Raw genomic sequence first — 16,156 nt, 5'->3', positions numbered from 1 at the left:
AGCCTTCCCCCCCCGCCTCCCCCGCCGCGTCCCCGGCGGCCACACCGTTATCCCGCCGCTTCCACGCGTGTCCCCGCACTGGTGGGCGGCACAGAAACGCGTCCTTCTCCAGGAACGGGGAGGGGAACCATGCCGTTCCCCTCTGCCCACCTCTCCCTACGACAACGGCAGCGGCGGGTTCGCCCCGCTTTTACCGGAGACCTCGAAGCCCCGTAGCTCAGCATCACCCGCCTTTTGCCCCCTTGATGCCTCGGCGCCACCCGCCTTTTCCCGACACCGCAGGGCTATTTCGGGCTCAAGGTTCGGCAATCGGCACGAAACAAGCCCCCACGCCGCGCTGCTGTGCTGCAGCGCCCAGATGGCAGCGGCGTTAAACCGAAGGGGGAACCGCACCGCCCAGCCCCAGCTCTCCCCAGCATCTATCTCCCCTCCGTGTTGGTGTGCCTGGGCTAATGGCCATCTCCACCGCACACAGCCCACAAGAACAGGTTTTGCGTTAGACATTTTACTGGCAAAAATGCTCACAAATATTAAATGGTACAAGGATACACTGTGACAGAAATCATGGACTCCTAACTGTACAAAACCCACAAGGTCTAAGTTCTTTGATGCTATGCTTTCCCCCCCATTCCTGTATCTGTTACTCCACCTGGATTTCCACCCACCCTCCCCTCCCACCGCCAAGCACCAGAGCATCCAAGACACCAAGCTCTATATCCCTGCTTCCAGCTTTGCTGGAGAGCACAGTAAAACACCTTTCAAGCTGCATCGCACATTTCCAGCTTTCTCCTGCTCTCAGGTTTACGCAGAGAAACCATTTGATGGCACATCCTTCAAAAAAATCTTGCTTGGGTCAGAAACAAGAAGGGGAAAAAACCTGCCAAGGCAGTAGCACCAAACTGGTGGCACTGCTAGTTCTGTTAGCACCACCATTCACAGGACCCCTCATCTCTTCCTCTTCATTTAAAAAGGTTTCTTATCCCCCCAGACTGTTTCCCTCTGCATATCTCTATAATTTCTGCATATCTCCCCTTGCCTAAATAGCAACGTCCTTCCAAGTTTGACGTTAACCACAGAGCAAGGCTGGTCATCCTCAGAAGTAGATCTGAACTTCACTGTGGTAAAACCTACCCTCATGTCCCAACAGTGGATCAAAACACACATTTACCACATTAGAAAAACAAACTATCCAACTGTTTACAAATTGTTTTCTCTAAACAGAAACCAGCAAGAGTGACCATGGGCACAGTCTAAACAGCTCTGTATGACCTCGAGGCTGTTACATGCAAAAGAAAAAAAAAAATATATATATATTTGGGCAGATCTACCAACACCTTAAAAAAAAGCGCACCCTCAAATCCAACTCTTTTACAATTTTTAAGGTGGCAGATCAAATGGAAGCAATATGAGTATTTCTAGTATTTTCTCAGAAGTACATGCTGATATTTTCTTAGAACTCAAAACTTCTGGAGCATGAGTTTGATCAGGTTTATATCTGAGATTTTTTTCTGTGCAAAGAAAGTGATGTTACAAAATTTTAATTAATCTTTATCTAACCCTTCAGACTGAAATGACACTTTGCTGAAAGCTTAGTTTACATGATTATGCTCATGATATAGACTCTGGTTTCACAGAGGGCTTGTAAGGTGAATACAGTCAATAACTAAACACCAAGTGCACAGCACTTGGACCGCTGAGAAACTGCTTGGATTTAAATCAGATGTATACATTCACACACAAAAAGAGCAATCTCTAAGAAAACTCAAATTAGTCTGCCAATTTGCCATGGTCCTCTGAACACCAAGACAGGAGGTTTTATTTATTCTTTCTGCCAGGTCTTCAAATATACTCAAATTTCATGTTCAGTAACCAACCTATGGACATTTGCAGTTGACATACTTTATTGGAAAACGTTCCATTCATCTGGCAACAGCAAACCCACCAGAGAAAGTTGCCTTTGAGTCTTTTTCAAAACAAGCAACAAAATACATTCTGCTAAAAAGGCCAGTAAGTGTCTTAGTAACACCCAAAAGCATGGAGAAGCCAGAAATGCTACACGGTGACAGAATATAAAAATAATCTACAGCAGGTCTTCAGGGGCCAGACATAACCCTACCTGCTCTGCTAGGCAGCGAGCAGTAAAACACTCTGCTGCCCTAACTTGTAAAAATATTTTTATTTCTTCACCAGTGGCAAAGAACAGAAGCTTCTTTATTGAAGTCTCCAAAGCTGTTTAAAACACATACTGACAAAGCTACAGGAGAAGAGTGCAGGCGAGGACAGCACGGCACCCTCGCTTCAGACCCCTTCTTGCCTCTGTATCAGGATTCAAGGTCAGAAGACACACGCTGCCTCAGCGCAGTACCTTACCTTTACAGCGGCTGAGCCAGGCCTCGGCAAAAGCAGCTTGGCACTGGTTTTCAGAAAGCACATGCTGCTTCGGTTGATCTAGCACAGCCTGGAGGGGGGGACAATATGGATTCCGTATGCACAGCACTCCCTTCACTAACATCTCTGTTTCCGAGCACTGCACGGCCCACAAACATGACTCTTATCTTTACGTGCAGGAAACCACCGGCATCTTCTTCCCACTTTCATCGTTCTGAAAAAAGAGGTCTCGGGTGTGGATACAGCAACACGGAACATGAAAGAGGAACCTGTTGCTGTTATTAGGTGCCTTTGCCTCTGTGCTGCCTTTATAGATTTTGCGTGCAGTAGGCATACAAATAGAAAAGCAGCTTGAAGAATAAAAGGTCAGCATGGTGTTGATAAAAGCCCCCACCTATCATATGTTGAAAGTACCAGAATCTAGTATCCACAAGTGATCTGCAGACTAAGCAAAGCAAAAAGCCAGGCAAGTAATTAATTCCAAAAGGTGGAATTACAAAACCTGATATCATAGATCTTCAAGCACTGAGAACCACAGAAGCGATGGTTGGAAGGGACCTATGGAGGTCATTCAGTCCTATCTCCCACTCAGAGCAGGATCATCACCAACACAAGATCAGGTCAGGTTTGGTGACATGATGATAGCCTAGCCAAATCTTCAAAGTCTCCAAGGATGGAGATGTCACATCCTCTCAGGGCAACCCACTCCCATGCCATATTAACCTGCTGTTCCCCCATCTGACTTTGGCTACAAGGCGATCCCACACTTCCCCTGGAGAACACAGCAAGTCCCAGGTGCGCTGAGGATGAAAATGGCACCACCCTACCCCAGCACATGCACTCTGGTACTTTGATTTCTGCTGTGGTGTGCCAGGCAGAGCAAACACTAACGAGCACTGCAACAGGCCGAAACATGGTTCTCCAAAATCTTCGTTCTTCCTTCCTCCTCAGAGCTTTCATTTTCGGTTCCCCTCTCCTTACTTGCTCTAGGCCTCACTTAATGCAGTAAAAAGGCCATGCAGCATAATTTATAATGCCTGAGAGTGAAATCCCCTAAAAGCCCAAAATGCAGTGTTAGAAAGACTTTAGGCATGCTTGAGCCAGAATGTTATACTAGACAGCTAATGTGGAAATAAATTATGAGTATTTAAATGCTGATAAAAAGTGACCAATGTGCAGCCTCTGAAAACAGGCAATGGCCACAGTAGATACTTCTGCTGATATGTTTGTCAGAAGATTAAAAAAAACACACACAGTTTTAGGGAGCTTTGTATGTGACAGCCAAAGTATAAATACAATTAATGATTGCAGAAATTCCCCAATGCTGGGATAACTTGGGGGGGCGGAGATCAAGAAAAACACATTTAACCCTAGAGTGGCCAATAGGCATCCATCATCTGACACCTCTGTTCGTGTTCAGGTTCGTAACAGAATCAGTATGATATTCATTACACTGCTCTCAGAATACACCTCAGCTACAACTTCAAACTGTAGCAAACACCATGCAAGTATAACTATTTGGGGCCATATACTTCACTTTTCTGAGGAGTTTCATGAACACTCCTGTAACAAAAGTGCAGTTTTTCCACTGAGAAAGAGAATGAGAAAACCGGATTTCAGGTAAACAAACAATTAGAAGGTAGCAACAGATTTTGTAAAGCAGCAGTCCTGATCAATAGAGTCTGCTTTTCTAATTTAACTGTTATCATAGTCCTCCTTTATCAGGATGAAGATTAACAAAATTCTGCAAAGCAACAGATTTACACGCTATACAGCAAAATCAAAGTTATTCCTAGCACTCAAGTGTGTGTGTTTATCAGAAACATGTGCAGAAACAGGCTGTCCTTGAAGGAGTTGGCCAACCGTGTTTAGATTTGAAGATAAGTGAATGAAGCAAATCAGGAAGAAAGTCTGGAAAGAGCTGAAGTTACTCTGTTAAGTCTTGGGCACATCTTGCTCATTCGAGGAAGCCCCAGTTCATTATGGTACGTAGACGTACTTTACTCCCAGCGTGAGAGGATTCAGCAAGACGGATATAACCGTGAGCATACTTAATCAGGCTGCATCAGAATCGGCCTAATTTCTGATAGTATACACCATGAATAAAAGTTTCATTTAGTAAAATAACAGACAACCGAGGAGATCCAGATTTGCATGTTATCTACAGGAAGTACAAATGAGGTATCTGCAACTGCATGTCTATTAGAGAGCACTGGCTTGTGCCAGCCTAAATTAGTGCACACTTCTAACCTGTAATGATAACATATTACACAGAAATGTCCGCTTAAAGGAATTAACAACAGCAGTGTTACTAATACAGTGAACATATATCAGATATGATGTGGTGTATGATAAGTTTCAAGCTAACCTGGGTTATGCAGAAGAACTCGCATTTCCCGTTTCCTTGACAATGTCAACCACACCAATCAGCCCAAAGGAAAGCTCCCACTGTGGCGTAAAATCACTTCAAGTGAAAATTCAAAATGATAACTTCATAGACTTTCTCTGTTTACACAGCACTGAATAAATTCTCCTACCTCCATCCTGTCCCTTCATTCTATGCCTTAAATTTCAGGGCACGTTGTATTTAAACTCACCATACCAAACAGCAAATGATAATTTTGTCAGGACAAAGAAACACTGCATGAGTTTTATTAAAACAGCTACTTATCACTCCAGACATCCTGTAGATAAAGAATGAGCTTCCCACCCTTGGGGATTCTAGTGTTGCCACTTTAAGGAAAGTCTTGATTATTTGCCTTCCCTGGAGAGAGACAGATAAAGAGAAAGAAAGAGAGGGCTGTCCCAATTACACAATGTGCATGGACCACATCCCTATGAGGTAATTCAAGTCTATTTTTAAATATATGGACATATTTATATTTCAGAGGTCACATTTCGTATTTTAAGAAATGTTCTGTGCCTGTGAGGAAGAGTGAAATAGAACTTGGGGTCGTTGTGAGCTAAGCATTCTTGAAAACTTCGCCTAATAAGCTGCAAATCCAATCTGACCATCAGTGTATGAATTCCTCGCTAAAGAGAGAGGTCTTGAGGAGCCACAGCCTGTGGGTATTTTTCTTTAAAAAGGCAGCAGCTACCTTTTATAGTTACTGTATAAATCAAATAGAAATCAGAGGGTTATTTCAAGATTCAAATACTGTCTACAAAACCAGGATATTTTTTTTTTTGTTCACAGAAACAGGATTTCATAAGCCCTCAAGTAGAGACATATTTTAAGACTAGTTATATACTTTTAATATTAATGGTTAGATTAAAATTAATAAATAGGTTTAGTGGACATTTATTAAATCCAACCCTTTCTAGGTTTAGCTAAATCCAGCTGTTTTAAAGAAAAATAAAGTATTTAGAAAGAAGCACTCTCGAGTATACATCAAAGGATTCTGTACTTAAGAACTTCACACCGAATATCCAACACTTCCTACATAACAAAAAGCTCTAGTGAGAGCAGGAAGCACTCTGAAGGATGATTGCAAAGAGAAGAATTTTTTACTTCCATTAACTCCAGACCAAACGCAAATTTTGAATTCTTTAGTGTCCGTTACATTTGTGTTCTGTGATATCCACGAGGCTATAGCAGAGTTTCAGGCACACCTTGGGGAGCTGCTTTCATCTGAAAACCTGTTAACGGAGGCTGTGATCAATAAATGCTTTAAGTAACAACTCCTCTCACTCTGCCTTTAATACCGATTGAAAGGAATTGAGGCAGGAGGCTGACTCATGGCTCATTCACATGCATTTACATGGAATTATTTGGCTGGAGCTGTTCTAGATTTGCCATTACCGTGTCCATTTACAGCAAGGTGTTAACTTTATGGGCTTGTTTTGTCAGAGTTCAGATATAGAGACTATAAAGGGCCAAACCAAAACCATTCAAAATGTTCAGGTAGTCTGAATTCCTAGACTTTTTCAGAGAATGACAAAGCTTTAATTAAATGAAAGTGAGACTCGTGTTCTAAAAGAGAAGGATTTAGGATTTTCAAGTTTCCATACAGTACAGTTTATGAGTGTTACCACTGGAAAAAGTCAGAACTTCAGAGATCTATAGCCTAAACAATACCAATGAAATAAGTTCTAATTCCTAAGGGCCTAGAAGGATTTGGAAACGTGAGAGAGTAGAAGAAAGACCTGGCATATCTTTATATATTTTCAGCCGTTGAGGAAACTTTGGCTTTCTTGAGGCTAAAGAGAGGTATCTGGAAAAATGCAGACAAGTGAAAAAACATGCAAGAGTGGACAATCTACCCCTCTGATGTTCCTTCTTTACACGCTACACTGAAAATACCAGCACTATACTTTGAAAGCATTTCAGTCTAATAACATATTTCATATAAGCAACATCGGGGCATGGGGGAGGACAAATGAGAAGCTTTGCAACACCATTTGACAGGGTTTCTAACATGAAAATCTGATGTGGTTGCATGCCACACTAAAGCGATACCTTATTGCCCAATGATGACTTTCAACACTACTTAATAGATTACTCTGCTGAAAACTTGACTTGGCATTGATACTGCAGACTAAGAATTCAAGAATAGCTAAAACCAGCTCTTGGGATCAATGATTCTGTGTTAGTAGTGTACAACAAGAGTTGTGAAGCTGATAGCCATTTGATTTGCACATTACCCAAGTAATTTAATGCCTCACGTGACTATCCAATACCTGCATACAACATAAGGAAAAGTTTAAATGCTTTGGAATGGTTATTGGCTAAGATCTGTTCAGCATTGCGTTGCACCTTGTCGAGTATCACCATTATAGATACTGAACACATGAAGGTTGCACAGGGTTTATAACCCGTCAGAAGGAACATTACATTTGTCAACATTTATCCTACTGTCCAAGACACTCACCACTGCTAAAGAGGAAGGGGGAAGGCTTGCACAAGAAAGTCATGGTTCCAAAAGACAGTCAATTGAGTTTTTGGATACCTATTACTGAATCAAAAAATACTTCAACCAGCTAACAAAGGGCTGGATCATTACAAACCAAGATTTGAAGGGGTTACTTTGCCCCAGGAAACTGTTAATTAGATGTCTGTCCTCCCACACCCAGCAAAAAGCCAACATAAACATTATTACATACTCTAATGTGAAAGAAATACAGAGAGTATTCATGCCTGACCAGGAACAAAATCCCACTGCCAAGTTATTCAGTAGTGTGTGAGTATTTCTGCGATTGCAAACCCTGGCCCAAGAACCTGGTGCATTGCTGCAAAATACTCTACAAATAGTTTCCTCGTGTCCTTACAGTGTCCTACAAATCATTCTCTTACAGCAAATGTCTCATGTGCCCATCAAATTAACGAATACCAAGAAGTTACACAGACAGTGGTGTGCTTTTTTGTTTGTATGGCACCTGACCTTTCTCCTGGTAACTGCTTTTTATCTGGGACGTTCGCAGCATTTTACAAAAACTAATTTCTGTCAGCTTTCCACATTTTACCAGTACAGAAACAGGCCCCGCTGTTATGACCAGCTTCCTCAACACACTTACTGTCACAGGCCTGTGAGAGCTGCCTCCGCTTCACCCTCAGCACCACTATGGTGGGTCCCCATCCTTTCCTCCATGGTTTGCTTCCTGATCCACACAGTGCTTCCAGCTCTGCAGGGACGCAAATCCTACACCTTTTCCCCATTGCTACAACTAGATGAGCTCCTCCCTTTTATCCCAGGATTTCTTCCACACCTGAGGTTTCCCCATTGTTCTTTCTCCCATTCTTTTCCACCCTTCCTTTGTCAGGCATAATCCTTTGTAGCACTTGGGCAATTTCCACTTTCCTTCATCAGCCACCTGCAGAGAACCTGGATCAAATTGATTTCCTTCCCTCAGACAAAGTCCTCGGCATACCTATTGTCCAGCTAACATACTGTCATTACTTAATTATGCCTCATTTCATCCAGGCTGAGAGGAATGTGCTACAGTACTTGCCTGCTAAGCTGCGGGCACATTTGCAGGAAGCCATCCCAAGAAGCAACACCTGTATTTAGGGGCTGCGTAACACTCAGGATTCGCACACCTCCTGTGACACATTGCCACCATTAACACACTGAAGAGCTAAAACCCCTGAGGCACCTCTGAAGAACCAGGTTGCAAGGATTTGCGCGTGATCACTAGCTCACAGAAATCAAGGATTGTTGCTCTTTGTGCTAGAACAAATATATGTGTTACACACACCCCCACCATTTTTTATTTTTTATTTTTTTTAACAGAAATTTGTCTTACCATTCAAATAGACTTGCTTTAAGTTATTTCAGGCTCCTTATGGGCCAAATGCAAGCATCTGAGGCACTCTGCTCTCCACTTTCTGATAATTTCTTACACATCTGCTTTTTAATCTGCTGTTAAGTATTCAGATCTTTAACACACTTCTAAGTAATAGTTACTATTTGCAAATCCTAGAGCATTTGGGAGCAAGAAACTGTTCTTCTAAGTACAATTTCATTGCTACTTTACACAATACCATTACTAATCATAACATTTTCCTTTCCTCATTTATTAATGGAAAACAGACTTTTTCCAATGGCAACAGTCAATGTGCATTATCATCTTAGTGTTTATCCAAAGTCTATTAATGAAATGGCTTTCAAATAAAGAGGGCAAATAATTTTCACAGACAGCTTTAACCATGTTACACTTATGTTAGCACTGTGAATTAAAAAAGAAGAAAAAATTGCGAATTCTGTCAGGAAACTTCTCTTAGTGACAGGCGTTCCCTAACAGGACTTCTGGAACTTGACATATTAGACCAAGTTTCCATGAACGTTTTGAACCCTTTATTAACCTAGCACTGCAAGTGCTTTATTTAGATACTAGCATCCTACAGAAAGCTTACCAAGCACTTTCTGAGGTCCTGAAATTTCAAATTAGCCAAAAAATGCCCTTGCCTGGCTGTTAAGAGGCAAAGCTATTTGGGAAAAAGCTACTGCTGGCCTGCTCTAGTGGAAGGTGCATCTGCTAACAGCAACACACACAGATACTTGGGCTTGAGGAGGAGAAACGAGGAAGCAGGAAAACTTGCAAGCAATGGACACCAGTAAGTTTTCCCTATAAAGTCAAATTAATAACTTCTTAAAATCACACATAGTAATTGAATTAGTAGTACCACAACTGCTGCCATAAATTTGTGGATCAAATATGATACCTGCTAAAGTACTACTATGACTTTTATTTTCTTTAAATGTAGGGAATAGATGGAACGCAATATAAAGCTCAGACCCCTACTCTAAAACAGAGGGAGGACCATTAAAAATGTATACACCTCTGTTCTGAGCAGACAAGAGCATACAGAAAGTGCATGGTCTTACTGAAAAGATAAACAGCTGGATTTACTTGCTTCCATTAACCAATGACCCACTTGTCAAACCTAAGCTGTAGATTTAAAAGAGTGATTACATGAAGCCTCTTATATTAGACAAAAAAGATCTTCGCTATGAAATCAGACCAAGTCTGAAAATAATTGAGCACAGTCAATATTGGTTTTTTATACAGACTCAACACCAGGACAAGTTATTCTTTTTAAAACGTATATTATAACGTCAGGGTGTTTCCTACAGCGCTGTTCAGAAGGTGTTTATCCCACGCAGCCCCCTCAGGTCATTAGCGGTGAGCCAAATCCAGGCCTCGTATAAGAGGATGAAGCTCTAATGGGAGCCACTGCATAAACCTTAATGTGGGGGCACTGCCAGCTTCCTTCTGTGAGGAATGGGTATTCATAAAGAAGTAAAACTGGCGCTCCCCACACTAAACGCTAACCATGACATCTACCTGGCCTATCTAATCACTCAGAGAGGATTTTTAACCCAGGCTGCGGCTGTGCATGCTTTGGTGGCAGATCTCCAGCTGGGGCTCTTAAGGCTTGAGCCAGCTGCCACCGACTTCGCCCACACATGAGTGCCTCCCACCACACGCCTGTTTCTGTGCCTACTCCAGGCTCAGGTAGGAACAAACGTGCAAGACCATACAGATGATTACAACATTTGGGCTTGAGTGCAAGCCCTGAGTTAACAGCAAAGGAAATGTGTCAAGGACAACAAATTACTAGGTCCCAAGACACTGAAAACCTCTAATTTTGCCACTTTGTATTGCAACGCAACAGCAGAGCGCACAACAGTGGCCTTCCCACACTCTACCTAAGGCTAAACAAGTCTCCAAGAAGGCTGAAGAAGCCATTATTATAGGCAACATTTTTACTGTAAGGACAACTTATAAAATGAAACGCGTGTTGCTTCCACCCGACCTCACTAGCGTGCTGTGCGCTGCCAGCGACTCACGCTTTACTGTGACTCAGTGTATAGGGTGATTTTCTGGAAGCTGCAGATCATGGAGCACTTAATTATACAAGAATCCCAGCAGTCAGCTAATGAAAACCAAAGTTTCCAGCCCCAGTGTTGGAAAATGTTGATACTTGGATTAAGGAAAAAAACCAAAACAACAGAACCCCAAAAAAATCCAAGAAACAAAACCAGAAAAGCCAGCAACAGTCACCCCCCGCCCCCCAAACCCCTCTTTAAAATAAAGAGCAATATCTCAATTGGCTCTTTCAAGCCTTTCTTTACTCTTGGGCTCCTAGCAGGCACGGTGGGATTCTGGGAGCCTGTCCACCCCCTGGACTTTACTCTGCTGCTGGAGGCCCTGAGCACCGCAGCTCAGCATCCCTGTGCCTGATGTGCAGGTACCTGCTTTAGCAGCAGCACTGGAGAGGAGGCCAGGTAAGATACGGCACCTACCACACCACAGGTCAGGGACACGTGTGTGTCACAGAAAAGAAGGTACAAACAGGAACACAGCCATAGCACTCTGAGCCTCCCACCACATCTACAACAGCATTTTGGTTCCAGCTCAGTTCTTTGTTGTATTCCCCAGCAGCACTTGGGAGTCACCACTGTGTGCAGTCACCACTGTGCCAGCCCAGCCTTCTCTTCTCATCTTCCTTTTACACTCCTCCACCTGCCTTCCTTTCTCCATCTCTTCTGCCTTTGCCTTTCCTTCACCAGATGAAATCTAGAGCTATGTACTGACTTTGCTGTTAGCACCTTCTGGACATTAAATTGATCAGCAAGTGATCACCCTCACTTACAGTCAGTACTGCAAACAGACTGACAAGACACAGGCCACTAGAAGAAGATCCTGTTTTTCTATCAGATCCAGCCTGACAGCAAACTTGGGATGACTGCACAGAATCCTGCACAGGTCCTGCTCACATTTGCAAGCTTATATTTATTAAATCTAAAAAACTGCTTTGAAAAAATCACACTGTTATTTTAATAGCATCTGGATGCACTACCACTACTTGACATATCTGACAAGGATTAATATTTTTTAAGGTCCTTAAAAAGAAAAAAAGGGACTTTTTTTGCTGCTGGAGCAAAACTCAAATCATTACTTGAAACGTCCTTTAATAAACATTCTCCAACTTTTAAATGAAGCACCATTGACATGCAAAGTGCAGAAGGCAACAAAAGACTATTAGAAATAAGGGTATCATTCTTTTTTTATATTATTGTATGTTGTCACGGCTTCAACAGTCATGGCACAAGCAGCAACATTTTGTAACCTCTGAATGGTCATATTCTGTATAAAATGAAAAAAAGGCTTCTGTAACATTTTGAGCACAAAAGGTACGAGTGGCATGAAAACAGTGTCTTTTCCTCATTACAGTAGAAAATGAGGTTTCTATTTAATAACACCCCCCCAACCACAAGGCTATGTGTTTTTGTAACTGTGAATGTATGTCAGTGCTGTTGACAGCTTCTGCGCTGGAAAGGATCTCTTTATTAACTCTGAACAAAACCACACGTTATCTTTTTGAAAAGCAAAGTTACGTTCCTGATGAGTCAGCCGCTTTGCCGAGCTCCTGTGGGATAATTTTTGGTATTGGGCACTGAAAAAATAAATGTCACCCCAAAGTTCAGAATATTTTCAGACAGCACCATAAAAGGCTATCCAAGCTACCCAATTCCTAAGTTAAGAAGGGAACTGGGCTGTTGAGTGTGTGGCCATAAACAAACATTCCACTTAGTTAACTTTGGTCTCTTAGGTTCAGGATTTAGATCTCCAGTTTTCTCATGTTGGATCAAACCCAGCCATAAAGCAGCTGTGTCCTATGGAGGACTGAGTCCTAAACAGATGTCCTCCACTACATTTTTGGGGACTTCGTGGTATTTCCACAGAATGAAAATGCTTTCAAAGCGGTCTGCTCAGCCCAGAAGTTCACCTATTTCATATTTCTTAAGAAGGTCTAAAGGTAAAAATGGCCCTTAAGAACGTCACGCTGCCTTTGGTGGACATTAAGAGGACCAGTCTGGGGAAACAAGCAGTGGGGAACTGAGTGGAAAACAGTGTCTTTAGCCAGAAGTAATAGTTTCTTCCGCACCAGTGCTGGTAGGTAGAGAAAAAGAAGTGAGAGGAAATGTTTTTTTAATCTGCCTGGTTTAAGTAATTATATGCAGCTTCTGCATGAATGACCAGAGAACATTTGTTTCTATGCAAGGAAGAGAAAAGCTCATATGGGTTTTTTTGTTCAGGTCTCCCCTAAACACCTCATGAATTAGTAGTTCATCACACAAACATACCTTATATGCATGTGCATATACATATTTTTTAATACATATTTGCTTTCTTTTGTATCTCAAAATTGCTGAAATACAACAGGTCCCAGAATTGCTTTCTAATGTTAGGGTATACTGCAAATGTTTTAGTGATAATACATCAAGCATGGAATTCTAACTGCCAAAAGCCCAGTGTAAAAGGTTGCAACATCCATTCCTCCTGTTGTTGTGCATATAACTTAACGCCACGAAAAAGTATGCCCATTTGTCAGGCTAAAAAGCACCGAAACCAGACCAGAAGGTTTCCCGAGTGGAGACTAGTACATAATAGCATGTTACATGGATTTGGCTTTTGCAATTGTAATAGCTCAACTAATTCTCTAGCAATATAATGAATCTCTCGTATTAGAAGGCTGATAGCTTGATCTTTATTTTGACGTATAATAGGCCATAAGGACTAAAGGATTTGGAGAGGAAAGGCTACACACAGAAAGCAGCAATCCACAGGGAATACACTGGAAAGCTCTCTGTTGCTTTACAGAGAGGGTTACGGGTTGCAGGAAATCTGCACATGCCAGATAAGTTTCTATTAGACAGGTAGGACGCAGTCTGCTTTTATAAATGTCCATTTTGTGGCTGCACACTATCTCAACATTCAGTTTTCTTTAGGTTTCCTGTTGTTTCAAAGTACTTGTGACAACACCAGTATAACCACAGTGACTTTAAGTAGCGGGACCTACTCTGTGCAAGAGTGAAAAGTGATAGATGAAACCCACCGTGGCCCAGCACAGGGCATTGCCCCACGGCACTTCCATCTGCAACACCTTCACAGGAAGGAGCATGTCCACAGGGGGAGGACGTTTCACATTTTCCTAGTTCTTGCTTTCAAGATGCCTCTTAAAGTCTAGAGCTATTGCTTCATCCTTGAGGCATACAAGCCTCTTTCAGCTCTAAATTACAGACTTCTGTTCTTCTCCTGAGAATCTCCAGGTGCACTCAAGCCCTGCATATCTTCTAATTGCTCTGAAAGTAATTCTTCTCACAGCCTGATGAATCTGAACTCTGTGGCTCCTCTTTTAACTCTCCCTCTCCCAGTGCCAGTCTCATCTCTTTACCTGCCTCTGTGCCAGTGAACACAGGCAATTCCTATATTTCCCATTGAACTTACCCAGAATAATTTCTCATGTCTATCATGTATCTGGAGAAATCTTTCTGCAAACATATTTAAGGTTGGGGTTTTTTTCAGAGCATTAAATAACTTGGAGCAAATCCCTAGTTTCATTGTGAAACGAGTCTTTAAAGTAACTCAGACAAACCTTTTTACTTTTAACAACAAAGCATCAACGCAAACTGAGATGACTCCTACATCCAAAGTTAGCATTTATACAGTGCAACAGCTTTACAGGTATCAGCAGAAAAGCAACAGCATGTTTTAAAATGAAAGTTCTTCACTACACATTACTAACCCTGGTACAGTGGCACTTCATGCAGTTTGCTCTTTTCCCACTTAACATTATGAAGGTAGCAATAATAATGTGCAGAAGAGCTGACATTTAACTAAAAAAAAAGCAAGAATACAATTTCTCAAAGCTCCCAATCAGAAGAGGAGAGAGAAGTTAGATTCATTTCAGTGCTAGGCATATTTTCAGCACTAGCTATGAATAAAGAAACCCCACACTGTATTGCAAACCACTAATGCTGCAGCTTATTCCTTGTCAAGGGAAAAAGGCACGGACGGTATCCATCACAGTACGGTGAGCACTGCCGGTAGTGAATCTGTTTAAATAGGAGCTTTATTCCCGTGTATCCTATGCTCCATTTTTGGCAACAGTGAAGATTTCTTGTTTAATAGCACAGATGCAGCAGCAAGAATACAAGGGGAGCGAGCGATGGCAATGGTGGGAAGCCCAGATCTGTTCCAGGCGCATCCTTTCCAAAGGCTTTCTAAACATTGCCACCTTGTGGGCCTCCTATCTCCTCCTATCATTCATCTCTCTACTCTCCACAGGTGACTCCCTGTGTGGATTTCACAGATGCCACGCTGGAGGCTGGACAATTTAAATTAACATCCAACTCAAGTGTAGTGCCATTTAAACTCCCATAGCTGGGGATTAAAAAAAGGGACAGCACCTTACAAATTCTATCTGAAATTACTAACCCTGGCACAGTGGCACTTCATGTAGTTTGCTCTTTTTCCACTTAACTTTACGAAGGCAGCACTAATAATGTGCAGAATAATATGTGCAGAAGAGCTAACATTTAACTTAAAAAAAAAAAAAAAAGCAATAATACAATTTCTCAAAGCTCCCAAACAGAAGGGGAGAGAGAAGTTAGACCTACCAAAGTCCACCTTTGGTATTCTTCTTTCTTTTTTTTTTTTATTCCTTTCTGTCAGCATTTTCTTCCTACTCCAGTCAAAAACCCAACTTATTTAAAAAAAAATCTGTGGCATCCAGTTTAACTTTCATCAGTTCTGTTTCATGAATGAGTAAGTCCCAATGACTTAAAACTGTTAATTACACAGTCAAAGATGTTGCAAAGGAATATCAGTTATTACTGATACCAAACTTATCTAGCTACTGCCCTACAGACAAACACAAGTTCTTGGGTACTTTCTCAGTCTCTAGCACTGTAACAAACACATACACAAACACACAAGCATACTTACTTTGAGCATCCAAACACTTTCCCTGGTTGCCGGCTTGAACTATTCCTTGCAGCAATTTGGTACTGGAAAGAAAAACATGAAAACCTTTAGTTCAACAACCAAACAGGGGAAAAAGAAAAAAAAAAAAAAGATTGACTGAATGGTCTTTGTATCGTTTGGGCAGTGATGCAATAGCTGTATACTAAAAATGAAACAAGAGGAGAAGTCCTTCATTACAATACCCTAATTCAGCCACGTTCACAATGGTTCAGTGTCTAGCACATCTGCACAACAATCAGATGTCCCTCTGATATAGTAGCAAATCTATGAGGTCCCTTATGCAGTGCTACATTCAGAGTTTATTCATAATTGCCAGGCACATTGCTGTTTCTTCATCTGACCAGGCTTCTTCAGAGCACAGGCCATCAGTTATGACCATTGTGTCATGCAACTGGGGCCTTGCCTCACTTGCCCAAAACAGCTTTTCAGCGGAAAAAAAAAAAAAATTCTGCTATTTAGAAACTCATGAACTGATACCCAGTGACTACACTTT

The 16,156-nt window shown here is 41.8% G+C and overlaps 1 protein-coding gene across 1 annotated transcript in view; it reads right to left on the bottom strand.

Annotated features, from left to right (window-relative positions):
* Positions 1–15,680, bottom strand: part of MAPRE2 (microtubule-associated protein, RP/EB family, member 2) — a 74,034-nt gene extending 58,354 nt beyond the window's left edge. Inside the window, exon 1 of the mRNA XM_009881117.1 lies at positions 15,625–15,680. The gene's annotated coding sequence lies outside the window, so the exon portion shown is untranslated. The remainder of the gene's footprint in view (positions 1–15,624) is intronic.
* Between the last annotated feature and the right edge of the window lie 476 nt (positions 15,681–16,156).

This window comes from Charadrius vociferus, unplaced genomic scaffold (genome assembly GCF_000708025.1).
Source record: "Charadrius vociferus isolate BGI_N301 unplaced genomic scaffold, ASM70802v2 scaffold23, whole genome shotgun sequence".
NCBI classification, from domain to species: domain Eukaryota; kingdom Metazoa; phylum Chordata; class Aves; order Charadriiformes; family Charadriidae; genus Charadrius; species Charadrius vociferus.
This window is presented reverse-complemented; position numbering and strand designations above follow the sequence as displayed.